The sequence below is a fragment of the Stenella coeruleoalba genome, assembly GCF_951394435.1.
Source record: "Stenella coeruleoalba genome assembly, chromosome: 17".
In the NCBI taxonomy this organism is placed as follows: domain Eukaryota; kingdom Metazoa; phylum Chordata; class Mammalia; order Artiodactyla; family Delphinidae; genus Stenella; species Stenella coeruleoalba.
In genome coordinates this window covers 20,369,966-20,391,777 of record NC_137163.1, presented here as the reverse complement: position 1 = coordinate 20,391,777, position 21,812 = coordinate 20,369,966, and positions in this window count along the sequence as shown.

Sequence of the window (21,812 nt, the reverse complement as noted above, 5' to 3'; positions counted from 1 at the left end):
CATGTAAGGTAACATTATTCTGCCTACCATACAGTGTGATCTTTAATCACATACATCAGATTTCATTTCCCCCTTTCTATGTCCTCCATTGCCTTCTTATTCACACTTAGAGATGCAAAACACTTACCCCAGCAAACGTGCTTTGTGTGAACTGCTCACGTTTACTCTTATTCTACCCCCCATCACCCTTTCCCACTAAATTTTATGCAGTCTCACCAATCTTCTTGCTGTCCCCAGAATGCCAAGCTTATTCCCACCTCAGAGCCTCTGAATGTTCTCTTTTTGCTGCTAGGAATCTCTTCCTTATATACCTGCATGGTCCCCTCCCTCATTTCATTCATGTCTCTGCCCAAAAAGCACTTACTCAGAAATGCCATCCTTGACCCCTGTGTATCACTGTCATCATAATATCTGGTACCAGACATTATGTTACCACCATATCAGCATTACTCTGAGCTGTTATTATTCATTGCTGACATTACGGGATATATTTATTTATTCATTTCTACCAGAATATAAGCTCCATGAGGATAGGGGATTTCTTTGTCTTATTCTCTGCTTCATCTGTAGCATGTAATGGGTGTCAAATATGTATTTGGCAAATGAGTGGTTGAATGTAAGAATAAATTAGCTGATACAGTTGGCATTTCTACCTAGTCTCAAACATCAAAATAACTCAACCATTCTCCTGCAAGAGATGAACCATTTAGATTCAGAACAATCCAGGCAGAATTCGACACTTAAGCCTCACTCTGTCCTATTTGCAAAGCAATTGAAAGCAAGGGATTTGTTCCATTTCCTTCCTTGTGTGTCTTGGTTTTCAAATGAGGTGTTTAATTCCAGCCAGCATGCTAAGCAAGTACAGACTCTGTGTTGAGCCTCCTGTTCTGCCCTGGTAATTCTCACGCAAAGCAGGACAGTTATTAACCCACTCTCTACAGATGCTGTAGTTTCATCTTGCAGACTGTCAAAGAGCAGTGACAGATATGCAGTGCCCGGCAGCCCCAAAAGTTGCTCTACAGGGTTCTGGACTAATAGCTTCCCCAAAAGTCATTATTGATCAAGTAAAGCTTCCAACTCAGGGAAAGTGATGGCTTAAGGCAAACAACAGTGTTTCATAACAGAAATGGCTTGATCTGATTTGCTCTTAACAATCAGAACCTAATCATCTCAGTTCAAAAAAAATTTGTACAGAGAATCTGTCACGAGCCAGGGCCTATGGGTCTATGCCAGGGACCACAGCATTCAAAGGAGAAGGAAACAGCTTTGTCCTATGGACTCTCTCACTCAATGTAGTGAAATAATGATTTACGCTAAAGTCCATGTATGTGTCAAAGATGTGTTTTTTTGAAACAGGAATATGAATGTCTTCGGATGACCATTTAAAATATCGCAGGTGATACTTGACATTTGCTGTATAAAACAAACAAAAAATGGCCACTCTCAGGAGCTACTATCTATTCTTTTGCACAATGATTATGGAGTAGGTTTAAATTCCCTAATCATGTGAGCAACAAAGGCAGTAATGGCAAGGATGGTGGTCTGATGTACCTAGATTAAAATAGCTTCCTATTTATACTAGTTTCAGACTCTGTACTCTGGGTGCCTGGATCTTAATGTATCTAAAACTCACCTCCCACTCCAATTTGACCTCTTCTTCTGAGGTCTATCTGCTTCTCCAAGCTTCAATGCACCCTTCTACTCCTGACCACGTTTAGGTTTCTGGTCACTCGTAACTGGTCACTATCCCAACCCTTGAAGACAAGCAGATTCTTAAGCCACTCAACTGCCAGACCAGAGGCATATCTCCTGCCTTTCAACCCAAATCCTGCCTAAAGAACTCTGCTATGCAGCTGCCAGGATCGCGGAACGGCAGTGACAGAGACAGTGAAGCGGAGCGGTGCCCACTTGGAGACTGACCTGGCTTTGGATTCCATCCCTGGACAGCTTTACATTTTCTGAGGAATTAGAATTTGAGCTCTGAGAACAGGAACCATTTTGTCTGCATCTCTTCAAAAGAAATCATATGCAAGAGCGCATGGTAGGAACTCACAGCATTAAATCGAATTTAATTAAGATACTCTGAAAGATAACTGAACAAAATGGCTAAAGTAACTGGCTTACCTTTCACTCTGAAAACCTATTTGTGAGCTTTTTACACAGGTCCAGATCAAGAAAATAATATTTGGTACCAGTGTTAGGTACAGGCATAGATAGGGATAGGTAGGTAGTAGATAGACAGATGATAGGTAGGTGGATAGATAGATGCATAGATAGATAGATAGGTAGATAGATAGATAGATAAAAATAATAGGAACTGAGATGCTAAAGGAAGTCTAGAAGAAGCCATGAACATCAGCCACAAGGACCAATATCCAGTCCTCCTAAGGGATTCCTCAGTTTGGCCTGTCTGAAAGTGAGAGAGTGGAATACTAAGAATATCTTTTAAACAGTAGATCTGATCCCCTACATTATCTCTGGAAATACAAACACCAAGCTTTCTGAGAATAGCAAGAGAGCCAAGTGATGGCCTAAAGTCCAAGGTCAGTAAAAAGATGCCAAGTTAGACATAATCACAGTAGCACTTTGTTCAGGGACTTCCAAGTGGATGCATATGATGGACAGAAGGAACCAGTGTTTACTGAAGCTCTCCTACGTACCAAATGTTTTGCACATATCAACAAATTAAGTCCTTACCAGTAGCCAGTAGTTGTCTACTACAGGCCTGTGGTGGATTGCAGGTGATAGGCAGACATGTGGAATTCTGCCATGGAAAGGGCTTTAGTGATAAATGAGTTCAGGATCTTTATCTCAAAGTTTAGGAAACCAAGATTCGGAATGAGAAAGCAACTTGCCCAAGGTCATACTTGATTTTTTTTTTTTTTTTTTTTTTTTCCGGTACACGGGCCTCTCACTGCTGCGGCCTCTCCCGTTGCGGAGCACAGGCTCCGGACGCACAGGCTCAGCGGTCATGGCTCACGGGCCCAGCCGCTCCGCGGCATGTGGGATCCTCCCAGACCGGGGCACGATCCCGTGTCCCCTGCATCGGCAGGCGGACTCTCGACCACTGTGCCACCAGGGAAGCCTCATACTTGATTTTTGACAATTTGTCAGCATCAGAGCTAAACTTAGACCCCATAAATCTTGATTCTCAGTTCAAAGCTCTTTCCATTAATCTATTCAATCTTCTCAAGAGGAATTCTCGGACATGGGATCAGCAGTCACTTTCTATGGAGGCCAAAATCAACTGCAGAAGAAAATACATGAGTCTGGAACGTTAGACGACTCAGAAATCCTAACATCTGTACAGAGTGATGGGGCCTACGAAGAAACTGCTTCTTATTACAGTAATCCAAATTGCTGCCAACCAAAGGGAAACAGGTTCACTCTTAAGCCCCCATTCTATCCGCTCCTTTGCATAAGGAGCATGGATTAGGGGAGAGTATTTACTTACTGTGTTGCCTTAAGTCACTGAACTTCTCTGAGCTGCATTTTAATCCCCTATAAAGTGAAGACAGTGATAATACAGAAGTTCTTCATTATCTCAATTGTATTATCTGAGTCTTCACAACAGGAAAGCAAAAGCCATCATAACATGAACATTTTCTCTAATGGTGTACTGAGTTGATCATTTATAAAAACTAGTCTGTTCTCCACATCCCTTCTCTCTGAAAATTCATATCTATCTCTAACCATTAAATCAATGTATTTGATCATTAGTCTGTAAATATAACGCAAATCCTTTGCCAAGCCAAACTACACATCTCAGAAAAGTTTCAGAATTTCAAGTGATGAACAAGAGCAGTACTGCAAAACAGTGCAAACCACACACAAAGCCACGGACATATAAGGATCTTGGCCTCATTAGGCAGCTCAAAATTGTAGAAGAGAGCAAAGGCGAGGTTGATGACACAGCAGGCATTTTGAAGGAGAAAGATTCGAATATCAATATAACAATAAAAGTCACTGAGAAAACTGATACATCCATGAATATTTCTCAAAAGTAACCTTCAAAAAGATTACCCTTTGAAAGTTAATTAAACATGAAAGGATGTTGCATTGTGCTCTCACACACTTTTGGCAGAATCATGGTTCTTAAAAAAGAAAAACTTGCTATTTTCTATAATTAGCCCTAGTTGTCTTTATAACCAAAATTATTTTATTTATGAGAAAGACATTATTTTCACTACTATAACTCCATTTTTTTAAAATAAAGTCTCAATTGGAAACTTTTCTCCTTTTATACCATGAAATTTTTGTTGCAGCTTTAAGCAGATTCTCTTGTGAATAATCATCCTTGCATATATTAAGCTCTCTTTTATCTGTATCGCTAAATAGGGAGAATCTTGTAGGAACTGGAGCACATCAGCCAAGAACAATTTCACCCAATATCTACACAACCGCTTAGGTTCTCAGAATCCCCAAATGGCCCCTTACATGATTCTATTAACAAGCCCAAAGTACGCATAGTCTTTAGGACAACAGTTTACCATTCAATATTGGAACGGTACCATGCAGCCCTGTGACTACTGCTTCCAGGAAAGTGTAAAATTGGGAAGCAGTGCTGGATGAACTGGTAACAGCCGACTTCGGGATGATTTCAGCTCTCTCCAGTTGCCTCTTCACTTACGGTTCAGCTGCGATCCTTGCTCATCCTCAGATCCGGAGATCAGAGGAAATGATGATCTTATTTCCAATTAGAACAAATAGTAGCTGTCTTGAGCTGTATCATTAATCCTTTCAGGGACATTTGTATTGTGTTACTTATTCTGTGGCCTATACTGAGGCATAAAAGAAGAATCCCTTTCCTTTTCCTGTCTCTAAATGCAGGTCCAAATAATTGCTCCTGCTGCTGGAGATGAAGGTTAATTTGAAGTAAAGACCCAGATGGGGAAATTTTCACTTGTCTAAGCAATGGAATCAAGTGTGTTAGCCACTGTCACAAAACTGTCACCCTGTGACTTTGCTGTTTGCAAAGCCTCAGTTTTGTAATGCCTTCACTCGGTATGTACTTGCTATTTATGAACGTATGCCAAGAACATCTCATCCTTAGGCACCAAAGTTTTTTTCATTAAAACTATTTAACACAGCAATTTTAGTATTTGCCAAGTCATTCACTTATTCAATAACAAATATACCAAACCTGTGTTAGGGCTGGAGATACAAAGATGACTACAGAACTATTTCTACCCTTAGAGAGTTTAGAAAGTAACAGGGGCAGCAAAGAAGGGATGCTAAATTTAACAGTGATACTTCAGAAGAAACATCATGAAAAATAAAAAATATGGAAAATAATTTTCCTTCCTAGCCTCTAGTGGATTTTTTAGAGCTCTTTCTAGTATTAATCTTATTCAATAACAGCTGACATCCTAGATTTACCCAGCAAAACACCTGAGGGATACAATATATCCAATTAGTGCTAGTGGTTTGCTTAGGTATGGGGGAATATGTGTCAGTGTCTTGGTTTGAGGAGTAATCTATCTGGGGGACACACTCAAGAGATTCTTATGCATCCCTCACTCTTAAAGTGTATTAAAATTTTACCTTATAAGAATCATCTGGAATGCTCGTTAAACACACAGATTCCTGGGCCCTTTCACTGGAGGGTCAGATTCAGGAGGTCTGGGGTAGACCCACATATCTGTATATTTAATAAACATCCAGGTGATTCTTAGCATCATGCTAACAGAGCTTTAGAAAAACTTTTAAAACTAGTCTTGAAATTTAAGCAATTGTGCTACTTATTTCTTAGCTGCTAATTTGGGGCTTTTTAACTACTTCTCAACATTTGACAGAAAAATACTAGTTTTCGTTCTAGAATCCCACTGACAGTTAAAAGTTACCAAAGCTGTTTCTTTTCTTTCTCCATCTAATCTCTACATATACAATATTAAAAACAAAGGGATACAACTAACCAACAGGAAGGCTGAAAATTGCCAAAAAATGTTACAAATTTACTGACCTTTTTTCTCCCATCAAGAGGAAACATTTTTTTCCATTCTGTTTAGGATAGGATTAGAAAAGGATCCTCTCGTCAGCATTCTCAGACACAGCAAGTGTTTTCTCGGCAGTTACCAGGCACTTTAGGAAATTACTCTGCCGATCTCTTTAGGAACCCTCTCAGTTATGTGGTTTGGTATGTCTGTATCCAAATTATTGATTTTGGATCAAACTATAAAATGCAAAGATGAAAGAAAATATTTATCAAAAGTGACTGAGTGAAAATATAACCCAGACTTATGTTTGAAAACTTTCTATTATCAGAAGTAAAGGGACTAGAGTTAAGTCTACCCCAAAAATGCTAAGAAGTTGGAAGAAGGCAGCTTTCAGACCAGTTGTATGGCAGGAGAAATCTGGCACAGCGCTCCTGACTGCTTCCTTAACTCACTTCTTACTGAATGACACCCTTTCAAGATGTCATTTCCTTCCAAGGATTCAGAGTTCTTGCAGTCCGCTCTGCTATTTCCTGATCAAAACCTGTTCTTAGAAAAAGATCATATAATCTATTTACCTTAGAGATGTCTGTCTGAAAACCACTTCCATGTAAAAGAAATAATTCTAGTTGTAGAAATATCAAGAATCATGAGTCAGGCTATGGCAATTTTGTTGTTCTGTCCCATAATGGTGAGGCATCCTGATATGCTGAGATCATACAATTTACCCTAGGAATATAATTAAAACTAGATAAGGAACCATATTCCTATGGAGGCTTTAGGGGCTTGTGATTACATTTATCAAATTATAGAGCTATGGCTAATTGTGTGCAAGAGGAAATTAATGACCCTTTAATAATAGAGTTATAGATATCCAACTTATATATAGTAAAGTTGAAAAAGATTAACATTTAAACCTAAACAGGGGGAATTTGCTTCTATCTACTTATGGTATAGTTCATATCACTGGGGAAACGAATCTTCACGTGGTCCCTCTGCTCTCATATCCTTGCAGATGCTCAGAGAAATAAGACCATAAGGAAGCAGCCCATAGCCTTGACTTTGATGGCCTGGGCATGAGTTTCAGCATGGGAGCTGGAGAAAACGTCAAGAAAAAATTAAAAATAATTTGGGGAGGAGTAGAGTTTATTCCTCAGGGAAAGGACACTTGGAAAAGAGAAAAAGAAAAGGAGGAGAGGAGAATGAAAAGTAAGGTAGTGTTGATAATAAAAAGATTTGTAAAAGAAGGAAAGCAAATATTCAATTTTAGTTTACTTTTACAACTATATAAACCATCTCCATCTTCACAAACTCTCAGAAAAGCATCCGAGACTGAATCCACTAAAATACCTCATGGGACTGTTTTCATTTTTATAGTTTTGGTGGAAATGAGAGAAAGATGTGGCATTCAATGTACATATCATGGAATGGGACAGCATGCTTGGTAGAATAGGATAATTCAGCCACTAAACTGATTGATCAGAAGCAAGATCTCAGCACCAGAGATGACCAGGATGATGCAGACATCACTTCCCCAACATCGGTGCCCAATCATATATACACACACGCAGGTTCTCTGCCACTGATCATTGGATGGGGTTTCAGCCAACTTCATTTGAAATTCAAAGGTAAATGCATATGGGGGTTACACATATAACTGTAGTCCACATAAGAATGCTTTAGTAATATACTATGCACATACATATCTTTTCTTTAAAAATATATCTTTATTGGAGTATAATTGCTTCATAATGCTGTGTTAGTTTCCGTTGTCCAACAAAGTGAATCAGCCATATGCATACATATATCCCCGTAACCCCTCCCTCTTGAGCCTCCCTCCCACCCTCCCTATCCCACCCCTCTAGGTGGTCACAAAGCACTGAGCAGATCTCCCTGTGCTATGCAGCTGCTTCCCACTAGCTATCTATTTTACATTTGGTAGTGTATATATGTCCATGCCACTCTCTCACTTTGTCCCAGCTTACCCTTCCCCCACCCCGTGTCCTAAAGTCCATCCTCTATGTCTACGTCTTTATTCCTGCCCTGCAACTAGGTTCATCAGTACCATTTTCTTTTAAGATTCCATATATATGTGTTAGCATACGGTATTTGTTTTTCTCTTTCTGACTTACTTCACTCTGTATGACAGACTCTAGGTCCATCCACCTCACTACAAATAACTCAATTTCATTTCTTTTTATGACGAGTAATATTCCATTGTAAATATGTGCCACGGCTTCTTTATCCATTCATCTGTCGATGGACATTTAGGTTGCTTCCACGTCCTGGCTATTGTAAATAGTAGTACGCACATACATATCTACATTTAAGTCTGTCCAAGTACGGATGCAGTACAGGCATGAGTATTTGTGTATTATGATGATACCATTTGGTTTTTATCCATTTATTCTAAGTTCTCTTAGTTTTAAATTCTATTAGGCAGTAGAGTGGACAGATCTATGGGAAGTAGAGAGGTGCACAAGGAAGTGCAGTGCTCTGTCCTAAAAAATCTGCATATTTAATCCTAAGTATTATAAGTTATTATCCTTACACCCCAACTTCCTACTTTGACCCTAAAGTAAAAATGTATGGCATGATATTTGGTAAAGGAAACAAACATGTTTGATTCAAGTGCTCCCTCATTCTGTTTATTCATACCCCTGCCCATGAGGGGCAAATTGTGCTCTGTGCCTACATCCTTCAGATAAGCACACATAGGTCAGGACCAAGAAATTTCTTCTCGATGCAAGTCTATAGGCCTCTCTCAGTCGCCACTAATAGGGTTCAACAGATGTGGGGCAATAATCCTGGGTAAGTGAATCTATTTGACAGACCCAAATTCTCCTTCAGCTATATTGTTCCAATTGGGAAAAAGGTAGTAGAAAGCCCAGTTGTGCCTATAGATCCAAGAAACTTTTCTTGATCTATGTTTTTACTAAAAATAAGTCTAGAATTTTGATCACTGTCCATCTTTTCCCTAGCAAAGATTCTTATTTGATTCCAAGCTTGTACTGGGGGCAGGAGATGCACGATTCATTATCACCTTAAAGCTCCAACAGTGTAATCTATTTCCAGTGAGAATTATGCTATAACTAAAACAGAAATAATTGGGTAATTGATGGTGACTGCCTTGCAGCTATGTCCTGGATGCCATTTCTAAAAAGGAAGCCAATTTTCTAAAAACGCATGTTAAATGTTGCACACAATTGCTTCTCTATGTCATTAAGCCAAGGAGGATATTACTTAGGGGGTTATTCATTTTTATTTTACTTTAATGAATGTTAAGAACCTCTAAATCACTTACAACAATTAAGACAATTAGCTCTGTGTGGAACTGTGAAGTTGGACCTCACTCCACTCTTTCAGTTTCTGTTATTTTCTTCCTTTACTAGAATTCACTTTGATAAATCACAAGTCAGAACAACGTGTATTTGGCTCCCTTTTTTCATACACTGTGTATGTTCTTGTTGAATATTAGTTTCCCTTTCAGATTTTCTGGGGAAGAGAAGAAATAGTAACCCTTCAATATATATCACCAGGTTGAAATAGTTGGATGGATTCTAACTACTGACTTTTCAGTTCTATATTTTACATCAAATTTAAAGCTTAACTTCTCTTTTTTTTTTTTTTGCGGTACACAGGCCTCTCACTGTTGTGGCCTCTCCCGTTGTGGAGCACAGGCTCTGGACGCACAGGCTCAGTGGCCATGGCTCACGGGCCCAGCTGCTCCACGGCATGTGGGATCTTCCCAGACCGGGGCACGAACCCATGTCCCCTGCATCGGCAGGCGGACTCCCAACCACTGCAACACCAGGGAAGCCCTGAATTATCTTTTGAACATCTGATTTCCTAAGGAAACTAGCACAGTTGTTAAATCAAAGTCACTTTTTTTTTTTTTTTTTTTTTTTGTGGTACGTGGGCCTCTCACTGTTTTGGCCTCTCCCGTTGCGGAGCACAGGCTCCGGACGCACAGGCTCAGTGGCCATGGCTCAAGGCCCAGCTGCTCCGCCGCACGTGGGATCCTCCTGGACCGGGGCACGAACCCGCGTCCCTTGCATCGGCAGGCGGACTCTCAACCACTGCGCCACCAGGGAAGCCCTGAACTTCTCTTTTATTGCAGAGTACAATAAATAACAAAAAAAGCTGGATTATGGAGTATTATAGTTAATAGCAGCAATCATTTGAATGTATATAATTCTATTCTCTGAATAGCTTCCAAATATTTCATATATTGGCACATCTATTTAAAATATTTTTCTAAAATGTATGGGTTGAAATATAGTGAGATGAAAACTAGAATTTCTTAAGCACTTATATTTCAGGTGCTTCATAAAATATGGCTTATTTATTCTTCACAGTAGCCTTATCACAGTGTTCTCAAGCTTTGGTTTACATAAGGACCATCCATACAGCTTGGTAAAAAGGCAAATCCCCAGGGTCCACCTAGCCAAGATTCTGTTTTGGAAAATCTTGAAAGACCTCAGCGATTTATATTTTTAACAGGCTTTCCTAGATAACTCTGATGTAGGTGGTACATGAAACACAATGTGAGAAGCATTGCCTATTATGCGATTGTTTTAGATGAATAAAATAAGAGTCAGGAAGGTTAAGTAACTTGTCTAAGGTCACCTATTCATAGAAAAAGTGGGTAGAATGCTTTTACTCTTGAGAGAAAGCAAGTAAATCTTATGAAGAATGAGGAAAATGTTAAGAAACAAGAAAGAAGATATGAGACCTTGGCACAGACAAGGAACGGCCGTGGAAATAAGAGATATTGGGAGGGTCTTTGGTTTGGGTTATGGCAGAGTGTCTATTATCAAATCTACCTCCTACCATAAGCAACTGGACAAAGTGTATTAAATAACTATTTGCAGACAGTTTTTAACAATCAACACAAGGCTCTGGTCATTGAAAGAAGGGAAGCATGAAGGTGAATGTACCACATTTATCCTGGTTTTCTCCCTGAGAAGACTTCCTAAACTATGGCACAGAGAAATAAAGCCCAAGAAGAGTGGTATTCTTGCTGGGTTGTGTAAGAAGAGATTAAAATTTGGAGCTTCCAAGACACTGGGGTTTGCAGATAGGTTATTACATAGGTAGGGTCCAAAGGTAAGGAGCATCAAAATCTATCAAAACATCCCCCCTAGGATTCTTGGCTAGTTCCTAAATTGCCTATTTACAAGGTAAGATTCCAAAAGATCTAGCAGAGAAAATCCACTGGGAGGCTGGAGAGCTCTGCACAGATTTCTGAGGCTGCAGAATGCTGAGAAAATTTTGGATTTCAGGCCCAACCAGGGCAAAGAGATCTCTGCAAACATCTCAGGCTTCCAGCTGGGACCATGGAAGCACCATGCTGTAGGAGCAATGACCATGCACTGGGAGTAAAGTCTACTCTAAAAACTACCATTGGAATTTTGATAGGGATAGCATTGAATTTATAGATAGCTTTGGGTAGTATGGACATTTTAGCAATATTAATTCTTTCAATCCATGAACATGAATATATCTTTCCATTTATTTGTGTCTTCTTCAATTTCTTTCATCATAGTCTTGTAGTTTTCACTGTACAGATCTTTCACCTCCTTGGGTAAATTTATTCCAAAATTTTCATTGTTTTTTATTCTATCGCGAATGAGATTGTTTTCTGTATTTGTTTTTCAGATATTCCAATGGTATTTTTCACAGAAATAGGAAAAACAATCTTAAAACGTGTATAGCACCACAAAAGACTCCAAATAGCAAATCCTGAGAAAGAAGAAGAAAGCTGGAGGCATCACACTTCCTGATTTCAAACTATACTACTAACTATAGTAATCAAAACAACATGGTACTGGCATAAAAATAGACACCAAGACCAAAGGAACAGAACTGAAACCCAGAAATAAATCCATGTATGTATGGTCAACTAATATTTGACAAGGAGGCCAAGAATACTCAATGAGAGAAAAGACAGTCTCTACAAAAGATGGTGCTGGGAAAACTGGTTAACCACATGCAGAAGAATGAAATTGGAACCCTATCTGATGCCACTCACAAAAATCAACTCAAAATGGATTAAAGACTTAAAACATAAAACCTGAAACCATAACATTCCTAGAAGAAGGCATAGAGAAAAAGCCTCTTGAGATTAGTCTTGGCAACAATTTTTTGGTTATGACACCAAAAGCACAAGAAACAAAAGCTAAAATTAGTAATTTAACCCCTGATAAGGGGCTAATATCCAAAATATATAAGGAACTTATACAGCTCAATAGCAAAAAAACAACAAACAAACAAAACCAGTCTGGTTTTAGAATGGGCAGAGGAACCAAACAGACACTTTTCCATAGAAGACATACAAATGGCCAATATGTAGACGAAAAGGTGCTGAACATCACTAATCATCTGAGAAATGATTAGTGATCAAATCAAAACCACGAGATATCACCTCACACCTGTTAGAATTGCTACCATCAAAAAGACAAGATATAACAGTGTTGGTGAAGATGTGGAGAAAAGGGAATCCTTGTGCATGGTGGTGGGAATATAAATTGGTGCAGCAGCTATGGAAAACAGTACTGAGGTTCCTCAAAAGTTAGAAATAGAAATACCATATGATCCGGCAATCCCACTGCTGGGTACATATCCAAAAGAAATGGAAACAGCCTCTCAAAGAGATATCTACTCTCCCATGTTCACTGTGGCATTATTCACAATAGCCGAGATATGGGAACAACCTAAGTGTACATCAACAGATGAATTGATAAAGGAAATGTGGTGTATATTTATACAATGGAATATGATTATATAATAATGAGAAATAAGGACATCCTGCCATTTACAACTACGGAGAATGGACCTTGAGGACATTATGCTAAGTGAAATACGACACAGAAGGACAAATACTGTAGGATATCACTTATACGTGGAATCTAAAAATGCCAAACTCATAGAAATAGAGAGCAGAATGGTGGTTATGGGGGGTGCAGGGAGTGTGGGAGCAGAGTAGGAGAAATGGGGAAATTTTGATCAGAGGGTATAAACCTCCAGGTATAAGATGAATAAGTTCTGGGGATCTAATGTACAGGATTATTATTATAGTTAACAATAATGTGTCATACACTTAAAAGTTGGTAAGAGAGTAAATCTTAAGTGTTCTCAGCACAAAAAAGAAATAACTATTATGTGACTTTATGTATGTGTCAACTAATGCTAGGGTGATAATCGTTTTGCAATATATAAGTGTATCCCATCAATAGACTGTACACCTTAAACTTACACAATGTTATATGTCAATTATATCTCAGTAAAGTTTTTAAAAAAGAAGTAAGGTCTGCTCTCTAAGAGTAAGAACAAAAGTGCAATAGCTCCATCCTAATGAAGCCTAAAAGCAAGTCTCAGAATCCAGGTAATCCTCCCACAACTTAAATTCTTATGAAAACAAAATATAACTGTCTCTAGAGATTAATAACAAAATCTAGAGCATCTACAATATATCAACCACAAGGTCCAGAAGGTAAAATAAAAATTTACCAGATAAGTGAAGGTGGAAAAAACAGCAAATATTAACCAAGAGAAAAAAAAATGAATGAAAGACCTTAGGGATATGAAAGATAATAGACTTAGCAGATGAGGTCTTCAAAATAACTATCATTAGCATATTAAATGATATAAAAGAAAAGATGGGCAAAATGAATGAAAAGTTAAAATATTTTAATGGTGTATTAGAAAAACATGACTCACACTGACATTTAAGATCTAAAAAATATAATATCTGAAACTAAAAACTCATTGGATAATTAAAGAGAAGATTGAACACAGTGGAACACAAGATTAGTAAAAGAAACTATTCAATAGACAAATATCCAAACTGAACCAGAAGAATGCATAAGACACATGTGAGACATATTCAAAAGGTCTAACACAAACATCACTGGAGTTTCAGAAGAGGAGAAGAAAATGTCCCATGTTCAAATAAAAGTGGGATGAAAATTTTCCAAATCTGATAAAAAGCAACAACACACAAATGCAAGATATTCAGCAAACCCTATGTAAGAGTTTTAAAAAATAAATAAATAGGTACAATAGAATCAAATTACTTTAGTTCACTGACAAAAGAGCAAATAAAATCAGCAGGAAAAACACACATTACCTTCAAATGAACAAAAATAAAAGTGATAGTAGACTTCTGAATAGAAACTATGTCAGTTTCTTTAAGGAGCTGAAAGAAAAAGAGCTGCCAACCTAGAAGTCTATACCATTAAATAACCTTTAAAAATAAAGGCAAATACAAGAAGGGTAAAAATGAACAAAAGCTAAAATAAAATAAATACAAATGACAAAACCTGAAAGAATTTATTGCCAGCAGACTTGCATATAAAAGATTATCTCAGAGGGAAACACAGACCTACGGGAATAAATGGAAATAATAGAAAAGTGTGAAGATTTGAGCTATCCTTCAAGTTCATCAAATAGTGAAGCATTCAATGAGTGGCTCCATTTTTTCAAAGATTTGCCATTGCACCAAAAGATGGGAAATATTGAAATATAACCAGAAATTTTAATTCAAGTCTTTCTGTAAGCTTTAAAATGTGTTGTTTTCATTATAACCATTTCTTAGTAACAAGATAAAATATATCAATGAAATTGACCCATACAACATATTGATCATATGCCATATATGTCACGATCTGATCTGCTAATTTCCAGTATTCATTTTAGTTACATCAGAGACTTGGAGATTTTGTGACATATAGTCTGAGATTAACAGAGAAAGAAATGCAATGTGCAATTGTGGTTTCATTCTGTAAACCACAACCATAGATTGTGTGCTCACTGAAGGTAAAGTATCAAAAGTAGATCTTTCTGAATACAAATACAGGGCAGAAAACACTGGCCCAGCCTTAATCAGTTCTTAACTTCTTAGGAGATAATGCAAATCAAAGAAGGGGAATAGGGGGAGAGGGGGAAGATGGTGGAAGAGTAAGACGCGGAGATCACCTTCCTTCCCACAGATACATCAGAAATACATCTACATGTGGAACAACTCCTACAGAACACCTACTGAATGCTGGCAGAAGACCTCAGACCTCCCCAAAGGCAAGAAACTCCCCATGTACCTGGGTAGGGAAAAAGAAAAAAGAATAAACAGAGACAAAAGAATCGGGATGGGACCTGCACCAGTGGGAGGGAGCCGTGAAGGAGGAAAGGTTTTCACACACTAGAAGCCCCTTCGCGGGCGGAGCCTGTGGGTGGCGGAGGTGGGGAGCTTTGGAGCCACAGAGGAGAGTGCAGCAACAGGGGTGCAGAGGGCAAAGCGGAGAGATTGCCGCACAGAGGATCGGTGCTGACCAGCACTCACCAGCCCGAGAGGCTTGTCTGCTCACCTGCCAGGGTGGGCGGCTCTGGGAGCTGAGGCTCGGGCTTCGGTCGGTGCGCAGGGAGAGGACTGGCGGCCTCTCAAACAAACCCAAAACAATTAGAAAATGGGAATAGGAACATACATATCAATAATTACCTTAAATGTAAATGGATTAAATGCTCCCACCAAAAGACACAGACTGGTTGAATGGATACAAAAACAAGACCCATATATATGCTGTCTACAAGAGACCCACTTCAGACCTAGAGACACATACAGACTGAAAGTGAGGGGATGGAAAAAGATATTCCATGCAAATGGAAATCAAAAGAAAGCTGGAGTAGCAATTCTCATATCAAAAAAAATAGACTTTAAAATAAAGACTATTAGAAGAGACAAAGGACACTACCTAATGATCAAGGGATCAATCCAAGAAGAAGATATAACAATTGTAAATATTTATGCACCCAACATAGGAGCACCTCAATACATAAGGCAAATACTAACAGCCATAAAAGGAGAAATCGACAGTAACACATTCATAGTAGCGGACCTTAACACCCCACTTTCACCAATGGAAAGATCATCCAAAATGAAAATAAATAAGGAAACACAAGCTTTAAATGATACATTAAACAAGATGCACTTAATTGATATTATAGGACATTCCATCCAAAAACAACAGAATACACATTTTTCTCAAGTGCTCATGGAACATTCTCCAGGATAGATCATAGCTTGGGTCACAAATCAAGCCTTGGTAAATTTAAGAAAACTGAAATTGTATCAAGTATCTTTTCTGACCACAACGCTATGAGACTAGATATCAATTACAGGAAAAGATCTGTAAAAAATACAAACACATGGAGCCTAAACAATACACTACTTAATAACGAAGTGATCACTGAAGAAATCAAAGAGGAAATAAAAAAATACTTAGAAACAAATGACAATGGAGACATGACGACCCAAAACCGATGGGATGCAGCAAAAGCAGTTCTAAGAGGGAAGTCTATAGCAATACAATCCTACCTTAAGAAACAGGAAACATCTCGAATAAACAACCTAACCTTGCACCTAAAGCAATTAGAGAAAGAAGAACAAAAAACACTCCAAAGTTAGCAGAAGGAAAGAAATCATAAAGATCAGATCAGAAATAAATGAAAAAGAAATGAAGGAAATGATAGCAAAGATCAATAAAACTAAAAGCTGGTTGTTTGAGAAGATAAACAAATTGATAAACCATTAGCCAGACTCATCAAGAAAACAAGGGAGAAGACTCAAATCAATAGAATTAGAAATGAAAAAGGAGAAGTAACAACTGACACTGCAGAAATACAAAATATCATGAGAGAGGGCTTCCCTAGTGGTGCAGTGGTTGAGAGTCCGCCTGCCGATGCAGGGGACGCGGGTTCGTGCCCCGGTCCGGGGGGATCCCACATGCCGTTGAGCGGCTGGGCCCGTCAGCCATGGCCACTGAGCCTGCGAGTCCGGAGCCTGTGCTCCACAGCGGGAGAGGTCACAACAGTGAGAGGCCCGCGTACCGCAAAAAAAAAAAAAAAAAAAAAGATCATGAGAGATTACTACAAGCAACTCTATGCCAATAAAATGAACAACCTGGAAGAAATGGACAAATTCTTAGAAAAACACAACCTGCCAAGACTGAATCAGGAAGAAACAGAAAATATGAACAGACCAATTACAAGCACTGAAATTGAAACTGTGATTAAAAATCTCCCAACAAACAAAAGCCCAGGACCAGATGGCTTGACAGGCGAATTCTATCAAACATTTAGAGAAGAGCTAACACCTATCCTTCTCAAACTCTTCTAAAATATAGCAGAGGGAGGAACACTCTCAAACTCATTCTACGAGGCCAGCATCACCCTGATACTCAAACCAGACAAGGATGTCACAAAGAAAGAAAAGTACAGGCCAATATCACTGATGAACATAGATGCAAAAATCCTCAACAAAATACTAGCAAACAGAATCCAACAGCACATTAAAAGGATCATACATCATGATAAAGTGGGGTTTATTCCAGGAATGCAAGGATTCTTCAATATATGCAAATCAATCAATGTGATACAACATATTAACAAACTGAAGGAGGAAAACCATATGGTCATCTCAATAGATGCAGAGAAAGCTTCCGACAAAATTCAACACCCATTTATGATAAAAGCCTTCCAGAAAGTAGGCATAGAGAGAACTTTCCTCAACATAATAAAGGCCATATATGACAAACCCACAGCCAACATCGTCCTCAATGGTGAAAAACTGAAACCATTTCCACTAAGATCAGGAACAAGACAAGGTTGCCCACTCTCACCACTCTTAATCAACATAGTTTTGGAAGTTTTAGCCACAGCAATCAGAGAAGAAAAGTAAATAAAAGGAATCCAAATTGGAAAAGAAGAAGTAAAGCTGTCACTGTTTGCAGATGACATATTACTATACATAGAGAATACTAAAGATGCTACCAGAAAACTGCTGGAGCTAATCAATGAATTTGAAAAGTAACAGGATACAAAATTAATGCACAGAAATCTCTGGCATTCCTATACACTAATGAAGAAAAATCTGAAAGTGAAATCAAGAAGACACTCCCATTTACCACTGCAACAAAAAGAATAAAATATCTAGGAATAAACCTACCTAAGGAGACAAAAGACCTATATGCAGAAAATTATAAGACACTGATGAAAGTAATTAAAGATGATACAAACAGATGGAGAGATATACCATGTTCTTGGATTGGAAGAATCAACATTGTGAAAATGACTATACTACCCAAAGCAATCTACAGATTCAACGCAATCCCTATCAAACTACCAATGGCATTTTTCACAGAACTAGAACAAAAAATTTCACAAGTTGTATGGAAACACAAAAGACCCCGAAGAGCCAAAGTAATCTTGAGAATGAAAAACGGAGCTGGAGGAATCAGGCTCCCTGACTTCAGACTCTACTACAAAGCTACAGTAATCAAGACAGTATGGTACTGGCACAAAAACAGAAATATAGATCAGTGGAACAGGATAGAAAGCCCAGAGATAAACCCACGCACATATGGTCACCTTATCTTTGATAAAGGAGTCAGGAATGTACAGTGGAGAAAGGACAGCCTCTTCAATAAGTGGTGCTGGGAAAACTGGACAGGTACATGTAAAAGTATGAGATTAGAACACTCCCTAACACCATACACAAAAATAAGCTAAAAGACCTAAATGTAAGGCCAGTAACTATCAAACTCTTAGAGGAAAACATAGGCAGAACGCTCTATGACATAAATCACAGCAAGATCCTTTTTGACCCACCTCCTAGAGAAATGGAAATAAAAACAAAAATAAACAAATGGGACCTCATGAAACTTCAAAGCTTTTGCACAGCAAAGGAAACCATAAACAAGACCAAAAGACAACCCTCAGAATGGGAGAAAATATTTGCAAATGAAGCAACTGACAAAGGATTAATCTCCAAAATTTACAAGCAGCTCATGCAGCTCAATAACAAAAAAACAAACAACCCAATCCAAAAATGGGCAGAAGACCTAAATAGACATTTCTCCAAAGAAGATATACAGACTGCCAACAAACACATGAAAGAATGCTCAACATCATTAATCATTAGAGAAATGCAAATCAAAACTACAGTGAGACATCATCTCACACCGGTCAGAATGGCCATCATCAAAAAATCTAGAAACAATAAATGCTGGAGAGGGTGTGGAGAAAAGGGAACCCTCTTGCACTGCTGCTGGGAATGTGAATTGGTACAGCCACTATGGAGAACAGTATGGAGGTTCCTTAAAAATCTGCAAATAGAACTACCATATGACCCAGCAATCTCACTACTGGGCATATACCCTGAGAAAACCATAATTCAAAAAGAGTCATGTACCAAAATGTTCATTGCAGCTCTATTTACAATAGCCAGGAGATGGAAACAACCTAAGTGTCCATCATCGGATGAATGTATAAAGAAGATGTGGCACATATATACAATGGCATATTACTCAGACGTAAAAAGAAAAGAAATTCAGCTATTTGTAACGAGGTGGATGGACCTAGAGTCTGTCATACAGAGTGAAGTAAGTCAGAAAGAGAAAAACAAATACCGTATGCTAATACATATATATGGAATTTAAGAAAAAAAATGTCATGAAGAACCTAGGGGTAAGACAGGAATAAAATCACAGACCTACTAGAGAATAGACTTGAGGATATGGGGAGGGGGAAGGGTAAGCTGTGACAAAGTGAGAGAGTGGCATGGACATATATACACTACCAAACGTAAAATAGATAGCTAGTGGGAAGCAGCCGCATAGCACAGGGAGATCAGCTCGGTGCTTTGTGACCACCTAGAGGGGTGGGATAGGGAGGGTGGGAGGGAAGGAGACAGAAGAGGGAAGAGATATGGGAACATATGTGTATGTATAACTGATTCACTTTGTTATAAAGCAGAAACTAACACACCATTGTAAAGTAATTATACTCCAATAAAGATGTAAAAAAAAAAAAAAAGGGGGAATAGTAGATTATTATAGAATTCTCTTTCCCAAACGTCCTATTCACATATCTTTTGATGATTTACATTGTAATTGATGTGCGAAGTGCTACAAGAACAAATATTAATAGACATAGGCCATTCTCAAAAGCTTCCAGCCTAATAGGAAAAGAGAGAAATGCAATAACAAATAAATGTAATGAAGTGTTTTAGGTGACATAATAGAAATCTAGAAAGTTTCAGCGCAACACGAAGGAGAAAATGAGCAATTCATCCTGGAATGTGTCAAAATAGTATTCATGGGACTTCCCTGGTGGTGCAGTGGTTAAGAATTCACCTGCCAATGCAGGGGACATGGGTTAGATCCCTGGTCCGGGAAGATCCCACATGCCGCAGAGCAACTAAGCCCACGTGCCACAACTACTGAGCCTGTACTCTAGAGCACTGTGCCGCAACTACTGAGCCCATGCACCACAACTACTGAGCCCTCGCGCTGCAACTACTGAGCCCATGCACCACAACCACAGCAGTTCAGTAGCTGCAACTACTGAAGCCCACGTGCTCTAGGGCCCACGTGCTGCAACTACTGAACCCCACAGGCCTAGAGCCTGTGCTCCGCAACAAGAGAAGCCACCGCAGAGAGAAGCCCACGCACCAAAACGAAGAGTAGCACCCGCTCGCCACAACTAGAGAAAGCCTGTGCACAGCAATGAAGACCCAGGGCAACCAAATAAAATAAAATAAAAGTATTCATAGGAGAGGTGATGTGAGCTCTAAATTTTGAAAGATGAGAGGCGATTTGCCAATGGCCATGAAGGAGAAAAGCATGTCAGGCAGAAGAGGCAGAGAGGAAGGGCATGGGTTATAAAAACAGTATTAATAAATTGGTAGTGAATGTGGCATCATGTATGAGGTGAAGCACGGTTAAAGGGATGCTGGGGAAGTTCACAAAGGACACATTACTGAGGATATTGTATGCCACGTATAAGATACAGGCTCTTGTTTTATTGGGTAAAACTGCCATTACTTAGTCCAAGCCTTCTTCAAATGGAAAAATAAATGTAGCCAAGCCCTACTAGAACTGCGCTAACATGGTACTCATAAACCACATACGGCTATTTAAATTTAAATGTAATAAAATTAAAAATTCACCTCCTTGGACTTCCCTGGTAGCACAGTGGTTAAGAATCTGCTGGCCAATGCAGGGGACACGAGTTTGAGCCCTGGTCCGGGAAGATCCCACATGCTGCGGAGCAACTAAGCCCGTGGGCCACAACTACTGAGCCTGTGCTCTAAAGCCCACGAGCCACAATTACTGAGGCCATGTGCCACAACTACTGAATCCCACGCGTCTAGAGCCCGTGCACCACAACAAGAGAAGGCACCGCAATGAGAAGTCTGCACACCGCAACAAAGAGTAGCCCCTGCTCACCGCAACTAGAGAAAACCCGTGCACAGCAACAAAGACCCAATGCAGCCAAAAATTAAAAATTAATTAGTTAAGAAAAATTCACCTCCTTGGCTGCACTAGCTAAATCTGAAATATTATAAGACATATGTAGCTAGTGGCCAGTGGACTCTACAGCACATTCAGTGGCTTGACAAAACCTAAGTTTGTCTTTCACTCACTCAAGTAAAGGCCAAAACAGGAGTTCCAGATAAGAGGCAATGGAAGTTTGATTATCACAGTCATTCAAAATCCAGGCTGACAGAATCTCTGCTATCTTCAAAATGTGGCTTTCCAAATCATACTAAGCATCAATACCCAGACATTAGATTGGGGAAGAGCATTGGAGGGTCTTGTAAAAGACTTGATGGGTCAGAACTATAGGAAATATATTTCCCTTCTGTTAACATCTTTTTGACTGGAAAAAACACAGTGTTATGGGCATAGGAAGGCTGGGAAAGATAGTGTAGCTCGAAGCCCAGGAAGAAAAGGAAACACGTATGTAGATTTGTCTACAATCTCAGTCACTCCTCGATAACTCAAGGTCTTCATTATTAACTGCAATCATTACACTGTGCCT